Genomic DNA, 9940 nt, shown 5'->3' with positions numbered 1-9940 from the left:
ACGATTAGATTTTTACAAATTGTGAGTTTGGGGTTCGTTGAAGGACTATTAGAGCTACAATTTAAAAATATTTTTACAAGATACAGAGTGTCCCAAATAAATAAAAAATATCAAAGTTGTATTTTTTTAAATGGAACACCCTGTATATTATTACATTTTTAGTTTCTACGATTAAAATAAAGGTAAATTTGATTAAGGTTTATTATACTTAAACCTTACCGTTTTTGAAATATTTTCAATTTTGTGAAATTGCAGTCAAAATTTTAAGGCTTCATTTCTGCCAGGGTATCAAAGTTTTTAATACTAAATATTTACTGAAGTTTATTTATCGATCAGTTATTGTGCTGCAATAATAAAAATTGTACTACCTTATACAGAGTGTCCAAAATTTTATTTTAAATAATTAATATCTTTAAACGGCAATAACTTGTTTAATTTAAATGGAACACCCTGTATGTTTTATGAGAATCAGATACACAATTTAATTATCTATCAAATTGTATTATACCATTTTTACCTATCTCTTCAAGTTTCCGTAGAAAATGCATTTTCTTGTAATTTAAAACTCATTTATCAATATACCCATGGAATACTGACATTTTAGATTATTTTTAAAGATGTACCAAATTTTTAAAGAGTACAGATACTAATATTGTCGATATAGTTTGTTTGTTTCATTAAAAATTAAAAAGAAACTGTTTAAATATTTGTTAAAGAGGACCAATTAATATGATTCCAGTATTCAAACTCGATTAATTGACTGTTTGCGTTGATTAATAATAATTACTCCAAATAGTAAAAAACTGAATTTTGTATGTGTATTAGACAGCGTGGTAAAAAGTAACACCTTAAAAATGATATTTCATTTTTTGACAAATGCTTATTTATAACAACAGAGATATTCATTTTCATAACTTATTATTATATTGATTTCTGATTCAAATCCACATTTATTTAGAATAATTTATTAACGAACATAATTAAGTATGTAATTAATTAGTATTTGAGCGGAAATAATAGTGGTATATTTAATTAATGGTATACTCTTTTATAAAGATTTAAATAGTTTTCTTTTTGCATACAAATGGGCTAGTAATATTTTCATTTTGCTAAAAACGATAATATTACTAGCCTGTACATTTTGTACCTTTGTTGCTTTAAAAACAATCTAAACTGTCAATATTCCATGGGTATATTGATAAATGAGGTCTAAATTATAAAAAAATGCATTTTATACGAAAACTTGAAGGGATAGGTAAAAAGTGGCGTAATACAATTTGATAGACAATTAAATTGTGCATCTGATTCTCCTTAAATATATAGGGCGTTCCATTTAAATTAAACAAGTTATTGCCGTTTAAAGCTAGAAATAATTTTAAATAAATTTTTAGACACTCTGTATGAGGTAGTATTACTTTTATTATTACAACCCAATAACTGATCAATAAATAGACTTCAGTAAATATTTAGTATTAAAAACTTTGATACCTTTGGTGAAATAAAGCCTTAAAATTTTGACTGCAATTTCACAAAATTGAAAATATTTCAAAAACGGTAAGGTTTAAGTGTGATAAACCTTAATCAAATTTACCTTTATTTCAATCATAGAATCTAAATATAGAACAATATATAGGGTGTTCCTAATAAATACAACTATAATATTATTTCCTTACTCCAATAGTCCTTCAACGAACCCAAAACCTACAATTTGTATAAATCTAATCGTTTATAGCTACAATACTCCGTGTCGTATGTGGTGAACAACCCTGTATATACTTTTGATGCGTGTAATATTCCATTTTATTGTATTCTAGTTGTGAAAGTACCGTCTGCGTCAAGATACTTCCGATATTAATTAGTAAACATGGCGGAAGCCACTCAAAAACCTCCACTGCAAAGTTCAGGCGAAGCCCTCCAAGGCAGAATCGATAATTAAACCTTCGAAGGGCTCGGGGTAAGAAAACGTTATGCCTACTAGCAGAAGCTAGAGGAGGGTGTATTTATTTATATCTACATAATTGAGTATTGAGAAATAGAGGAAATATTGTGTTAAATAAATACTATTTCATTTTTGTTTAAATATGATTCTTTAGGGTGGCTGCAACGACGACCCGTAATCCTGGTGTTAAAACCTTGGTTTTTATATATAAAAACCAGCTGTTATGTTTTAACAGCAGGATTACGGGACGTCGTTGCAGCCACCCTTAGAAGTACATTTAAGGTTCTCCTAAAATTATAAATTTCAATTTATTTATTTTCTTTAACTGGAAATGTTTTACCTGGATCTTCTGTCGTATCCACTCTATTCTTTTATCTCTTTTGGTTATTCCCAGCATATTTCGTATATAGCTTTCAATATTTTTTACCAGTGCTATAAAGTACCTACATAAAATTTTATATATTTCCTGTAAAATTTAGTTATTTCAGAGAATCGTTAACGTTTTTAACAGTAAATAAGAAAAATCGTACTATATATCTTCAACTTTAGACAATATAAATAATGAAAATAGGGTTGTCTCTCTAGGGCACTTCCCGAAAACTAATGACACTACAGATCAAAGCAAGACATATTCTAATTATCCAATAAAATTGTCATTTGAAAAAAAAATTGCAGGTAAGCGGATTTTTTCAGAGTTTGTCAGTGACTGTCTCTGAGTGTAAAATAAACGAAATGGGAAATTTTCCCCTTGCGGTTTTTGAGCAATAGATTAGTATTATCTTCAAATTGTTTTGTAATACTAAATACATAATAATTAAGAGACACCTTGTGTACATTATTATTTTCACGCCCGAGAATTTACCAAAAGCTACAGGGATCCCCATCAAACATCGAGGTTTCGATGTTTAATTTTCTCAAGAGGCTTTTTCACCGAAACTATAACCATAAGCTTTCAGGGAGATTGATATCCAACAGATATAATCTTCTCTATAACTGGTGCATCATGCCGTGTAGCCACCGCTTGGCGCGTGTCGCACATCCGCCTATCTGCCTAATCTGTGGTAATCAAATACGCGAGGCAGCGGAGCCGCAAAGTGGCCCCCAGATCTGTCATTAAAACGACAATCGCTCGGCAAATTTAATTTGTCAAAAAGATGAAGCCGCCTCAATCGTTTCCTTCGCCTCGCCATTTTTCCGTCTATTTATAGACAGTAATAATAGTTTAATACTCCAAGTAATTGCCAAGTGGGTGCTTGTCAATCTTTTTATCCGGTTTTCGCAAAAAAATGTCATACTATTATTGCTCCGCTACAAAGTAATGTTAAACTTTTGATCAAAAAATGATGCTCAGAGATTTAAAATAGTTATTTGTGTAACTAGTGCAAAAAGGACAATTTGTCGCACGACGCATGAGTTTTCCAGTGCAATCATGCTGAGTGCAACAAATACCCAAGCAGCATTTGGACGTCGGGACAACGTTGTGTCACGCGACCAAACGTCGGGGCGCAACGTGGGCACAACCTCGTGCCAACCCTAGTCTGCACTAGTTTGGAGAATAATTTTTGGGTCGAAACAACGTTGGATACCGACGTTGGCTAGAAGCCTAATTTAGTACAAACTGCAACGTTGTTTAAAATCCTAATTCACAGAAATACAAAACTAATATGGCGTCTAAGTCGCGTTTTATCCTAAATTGGGATAATTATAGTAAAATATTATTTTTATGATTTAGTTAGAGACATATGTCAGATGGCAGTGAAGGAAAACAAAACAAAAGTATTTAAGTGTGGAGGATGTTTGAAGATCAGAATTATTGATATACTTTAACCGACTCTGTAACTCGTTACCCAAGGCAAAAAAGTTAAAACAACTTTATTGTTAAATGTATTGTTTCTACTTTGAAAAATACTAATGGGCCTTAAAATTAAAGAAGTTTTAAAAATTTTCTTGAATTTTTTTTTTTTTAGTAAAATGAGAATAATTTATTCGCAGTCGAAAAAATTGTTTCCGCGTGTTTTTTAGGATCAAATATTTCAAGTTAATGTATTCAAAAAGCAGGAATTGCTATTTTAGGAACGAAACATTTTCTTATTTAACAACATGGCGGCTTTCATACTTTGTTGTTTTGGAGATTAAGATGGAGTAGTTCGAGTAGTCGCATACTGGACTAATAAAGTCGCAGTTCGGCCTTAACAGGTAGTATACTCGTCGCAAGATTGCCTAATTTAGTCATCCTAGAGTCTAGCTTGTGCCGCACTCTATAATCTAAATAAACGAGGGAGTGGATAAATTATCGGTAATATATGTCGATGTATATTTAAATTTAGTTTTATATGTACCTTTCTTATGTCCCATTTTAATTAAGTTTTTTTATAAAAACAAAAACAGCACTGTCTGACTGAACAGAAAAAAACTGAACTGTCTGACTGAACAGAACAATGAAGTGAAAATTTAAGATTTAAGGTTATGGTTCAATACAGTTGCAAAAAGGTAGTGACTCGACGTCCTACCAACGTAAGAATAAGGAAATCTAAACAACGTTGGAATTAGTAAAACAAACGACGTTTGCATAACGTTGGAATAGGTCCTGAAACTGACGTCGGAAAACTATATATTGTCCAACGTTGTAACTACGTTGTCCGAATCACCTAAAGATCACTTAAGTAAAAAAGGTTAGAAGACAACGTTTATTCGACGTCGCAGAAGCTTCTACTTTGCTGTAGTACTAGTCCAACGTCGGCACAACGTTATAAAAACGTTTAAATTTATTTTAATACCGAAGGTAGGGAGCTAACTATTTTTTGTAACTAATCCAACGTTGTGTTTAGTAAACATGTGGTCGCAAGTCGTGAAAATGCTACTTGGGTATGCTTTTTGCACATGTTGCACACAACATTTTTTCTACGATCGAATCGAAATTCTTATTTAAATGTTTATTAAAAAGTTTTTACAGTAATTCACAAAATAATATTATCGATCCTATGGTTAATAATCGAGTATGTATGCCTATAGCGGTTGATTTTTCTTTTTCTTTTTTTTTAATGAAGAAGAGTTAACTGATACGAGTACATCCATTCGGATGTGCGTGGTATCAAATGTCCGACATAATACGGTCCAAACTTAGTGCCTATAGTTTTATTTTTTTCGGAATTCCCTACGTCTGCCACCTGACTGCCACGGTAAAGTTCGTTCATGCGGACGTCCTCTTCGAAGAGCAGCGTCCCCCGGGTCACTGAAACCAAGTTTGTAACAAGAAAAATTAAAAAAACTAAAGATTTTCTCATTAACAACAAAAATATTTAAAATAGTAAAGGATATGTCTACTCTTGTTGCTAGAAAAATCAATTTAACTGATCTTGAAGTTCTATAGCTTCAGAACAATTGTATCTCTATGTAGCTTTATTGTTCTTTGAAGATTCCTGCCTTTTTCTTCTATAGTCTGTCCAAATAGAGGATAGAGATGATAGCGACAGTTGTGTCTGTCTGTCTGTCATTTTAATTAACAGGTAAATTGGATCTTGTCATTTTTTTTATGTTCTCTGACGAAATATTTCCTGACACGTTGGGCAGACTTTAAACATTTATTATACCTATTCTGGAATCTGGACGCGTTGTCAGTTCTTGTATGAACACGCCAATAAGCCATTTCTGAATCACAAAAAATGGTGGTTCTTTCTTAATCTCTGGGTGGTTCTTTCATATATTTCAGAAAATGTTTATTAAATTCAGATATAATATTACAACACTGGATGTTCGACACAAGAATTTTTTTCAAAAAAAATCCAGGGATATAAATAATTAATAAACAGTTTTCAAAAAAACCCACTTTTGTTTTAATTATTCCTGATTGACCATTATCATCATCCCACAATAAATATAACATTAATTTTACTCAAACAACCCTCTGTAAGCTTCACCCTTAAGAATAAAAGCCGCCCATCCCTCCTGGCCCTGCATATCGTATCACACCCCTCCCTTACATTTCCAAGCTCTGTTATTGGTCGAAATTAAACGTTAGGGTGCCTAAACTCCTCCCACCTATTGACTTTCCTGAAGGGCTGAAAGACCGCAAGGGACTCATGGTTACAATGAATATCCAGCAATTTGATGTAGGAGTCGATTTAATTTTTATACGTATTTTTTTAGCAAATAAGATTTATTAATTTGTTTACTTTATCGGTTAAAAATTAGATAGAATAAAGTGGTCTGAGACTAGAGTTATCTAATACTAGAGGGAGTCTCTAGCTTAAATAAGTACCGTATGATCGAAAAAAAAACGGCGTCCAGTTGGGTGGGAAATGACGATCGATAATATTTCTCATATAAATTTATATTTAAAATTAGCGTGTGCCCGCGGCTCCGTTCGCGTCGAATTAATCATTTGTAATGGTGATGATAAAGCAAAGCAAGAATTTCCATTAACATACAAACTGGATTTGCGAAAAATTTTGGAATGGGTAAAAAAATTATATAGAAAACTTGGTAATATTTGAGGGGTAGTTTCATCTCGTTGAAATTTGACTTTCGAAAAATCCGTTTGCCAAAAATAAGCTTTTACGTCAAGTAGTTTAAGCAGAATCGTAATTAATCAGTTACTCAACTTTTTGGAACACCCTGTATGATTTTTTAAAAAAAATTCAAAATATGTAAAAAACCAAAATAAATTATGCGTGTCCAAGCGTTTTCCCGGAAGACTAACCGTTTTTTAAATAACAAATATTGTAATATTTGAGGGGCGTTTTCACTCTCTTGGAATTTGAGATTTGAGATACCCCTCCTTATCGAACCCCTACACCCCACAGTCCATCCGTTTGCCAAAAATCAGCTTTAAACGTCAAGCAGTTTAAGCAGAATCGTGATTATTCGCAATGGTCATATTTTATGAAACACCCTGTGTAAATTTTTAAAAAATCTTAAAATATGTAAAACAACAAAATAAAATATGCGTGTTTAAGAATTTTCCGAAAAACTCACCGGTATTTAAATAAAAAATATTCTAATAATTTAGGGGTGGTTTCACCCCCTTAGAATTCGAGTTTCGAAAAATCCCTTCTCATCGAACCTCTACACCCTAAATTCAATCCGTTTTCCAAAAATCAGCTTTTTACGTCAAGCGCTTTAAGTAGGATCGTGATCAATCAATGACCAGATTTTTCGAAACACCCTGTATACATTTTTAAAAAATCATAAAATATGTAAAAGAACAAAATAAAATATAGTTGTGTTTAAGCGTTTTTTCGGAAACTTGACCGATTTTTAAATTTGAGGGGTGATTTCACCCCCTTGGAACTGGAATTTCGAAAAATCCCTTCATATCGAAGCTGTACACCCTAGAATCAACCTGTATGCCAAAATTGAGCTTCTTACGATGAGTGGTTTGAGCAGGATCGTGATTAATCTGTGAGTCAGTCACTTAAGGATTTTATATATTAGTATAAAATTGATTATAATGGTATAGGATTCTTACAAAAAGAAACATTAAAAAAACTTGAAATTTGAAAAAAAAGAGCGTATAGGTAGGTTCATTGTCCATATTTCCCACCCTTTAACGTGCACTTCCTAAAAAATAAAAAAGGCCGATGTGTCGGAGAGTATTGGCTTTCATCTCGTCCACCTACCCTGCTACGTACAGAAATAATAATAGTATCTTGTTTCCCGTATGGCGTTCCATCTCTCTCAGTTGATTTTTCATTCAACTTAACCAAACCAAAGGGTATCGCTTTTCATCTGCATAAAGGCATATTTTTTTTTGGTCGTCGTGTTACAACAAAAATCGTAAATGATATTATGTTTTCTATCTTCGCTAAATAAATGAGACGCCCAGTTGCAAAACCCGCCTTATACATCTTTTGAAAAAATGGCCTAATGACATATATTAATAGCATATTAATAGTGGACCCTCAAATCTACATAAACATAGTCCTAAACTGCAGCAAAAGTCACCTATATTCCTGTATAAAATTCACTACAAATTACGTTACTGCAGCAAAATCCGTCTTATCCACTTATTGTTTTTTGCAATCAAATTGAAAGCCAAATATCTTGCTGTAGCAAAACTCGCAATATGCATCGTACTGCAACAAAACCAGCCCTATCCGAATTATTTTTGTGTTTTTTCTCTTTGAAAATTAAATATTAATTTGCCAAAAAAAATTACAAGATATGTTTTATGCGAGGGTTGTAAGAACAAAAACTGTAAAGGCTTACAAGAAAGCATCTTAAGGCATATGTTTATAGGACCTTTTTTTATAGCAACCGTTAAAATTGCCTCATATCTATCAAAAAGGGTAGATTAAATAGATACTTTAACAGCGAGGATAGGTTAAAAACTTTATTTCTTCTCGAATGTTTTTTAATCGCTTCCATTTTTGAAAATTTTGTATTCCTTTTCATAAGTTATTCGGGATTTAAATGGAAGTAGTTTGGATATGGCGTTTGTCGCCTCAGCCTGAATATCTGTTGCTAATTTACTTATTTCGTTTTGAGCCATTTGGCTCCAATTCAATCAGCAATCGACGCGAAAGAGAATTAAAAAATATTGACTCAAAACTGACAACTAAAGAGACAGCTTTATTTATTTGTCAAATTACACAGAAACCAACGCCAACCCAGCACAATATTTTTTCTACTCGTGATGAATTCCTTGAAATAATAATTTATGAATATTTTTTAAAACGTAACTTGCTATGGAAAAAAATATTGTTTTATACACGACGATAAAATTGCATTACCGTCTCCCGAAATTAATTCATTAAATTAATTCTCCCGAATTAATCTTTTCCCGGTCGACGATAAAATGCCATTTTATCGTCTTGTATAAAAAATAACTATTATCTGTATCTAGTATCAACTCACTGAATTTTGATGCTGCACTATTTTTTTACAACGTGTATAACTAAAATTAATTTTAATAGAAAGATATTTGAGAAAAAATAATTGACCCCAGTCGCCAAAAGACATAACACAAAATGTATTATGTGTTTTTCTGAAATTAATTATATTTGAATAAACAATATTATGTGGATCTAAAACAAATATTAGCTAATTGGAGGCCCAGCATGGGTATTTAATAAGGGTGGGTGATATTCGGCCACCTGAAATCACCATATCCCGCAATGCTTCAAGAGCCAGCACAGGCGTTAAAAATACGAGGGTATTTTAAAAATATCTCTCTTTATTTCACTAGTCTGGGAGTCTAAGGTTTAACGGTAAGTTCGTTTTCATTATATGCCTATATCTATGGGTCTATTTCCTATTAAGCCTCTTAATGTCTTCTTGTAAGCCTATAGAATTCAAGGCGGAACTCAAGAACTTGGAAGATTCTATCCGCAACCTGGAATGGAAATCTTGCAATGGTCTAAGACACTCGAAGAAGTTTCTGAGGGCTTATGATCAAGAAAAATCACAGATCTTCCTGGGTCTGAGTAAGAACAATCTTCGGATTGTCACGGGGTTTTTAACAGGACACTGTCTACCTCAGTAGATTGAAACTAAGAAGAAACGGCGAATGCAGATTCTGTGGGGAAGATGGGGAAACACCAGTACACCTCATCACTGAGTGCGCCGAGACGACAACCATTCGTGCCATGAATTTTGGTACGACTGATATTGGAGATGGAGAACTACCCTCTATAAAACCTGATACTGGCTTTTGTCAAAGCCCTGGGACTGTATGATGAGTTATGATTCAAGAAAGGGGGACACAATGCATCTGTAAGGTCGAAGTGATTAACCCCCCTCCCACTCATTCTAAATTCTAAATTCTAAAAAGCCTATAGAATGTGGTGTCCCTCAGGGTTCAGTACTTGACCCTATTAAGTTTCTGGTGTTTATCAACGACATTGCAAATCTAGACGGTGAAATCTGCCTCTTTGCGGACGATACTAGTTTCACTTGGAGCGGCCCAGATGTTGCGGCACTATTAAGTCTTGGTGCGATTCTAATCTGCTATGCCTCAACCTATCGAAAACTAAAGTTTTGTCATATAAACGTACTATACAA

The sequence above is a fragment of the Sitophilus oryzae genome, unplaced genomic scaffold (assembly GCF_002938485.1).
Source record: "Sitophilus oryzae breed Bouriz unplaced genomic scaffold, Soryzae_2.0 scaffold_494_pilon_pilon, whole genome shotgun sequence".
Classification (NCBI taxonomy): Eukaryota; Metazoa; Arthropoda; class Insecta; order Coleoptera; family Curculionidae; genus Sitophilus; species Sitophilus oryzae.
This window is presented reverse-complemented; position numbering follows the sequence as displayed.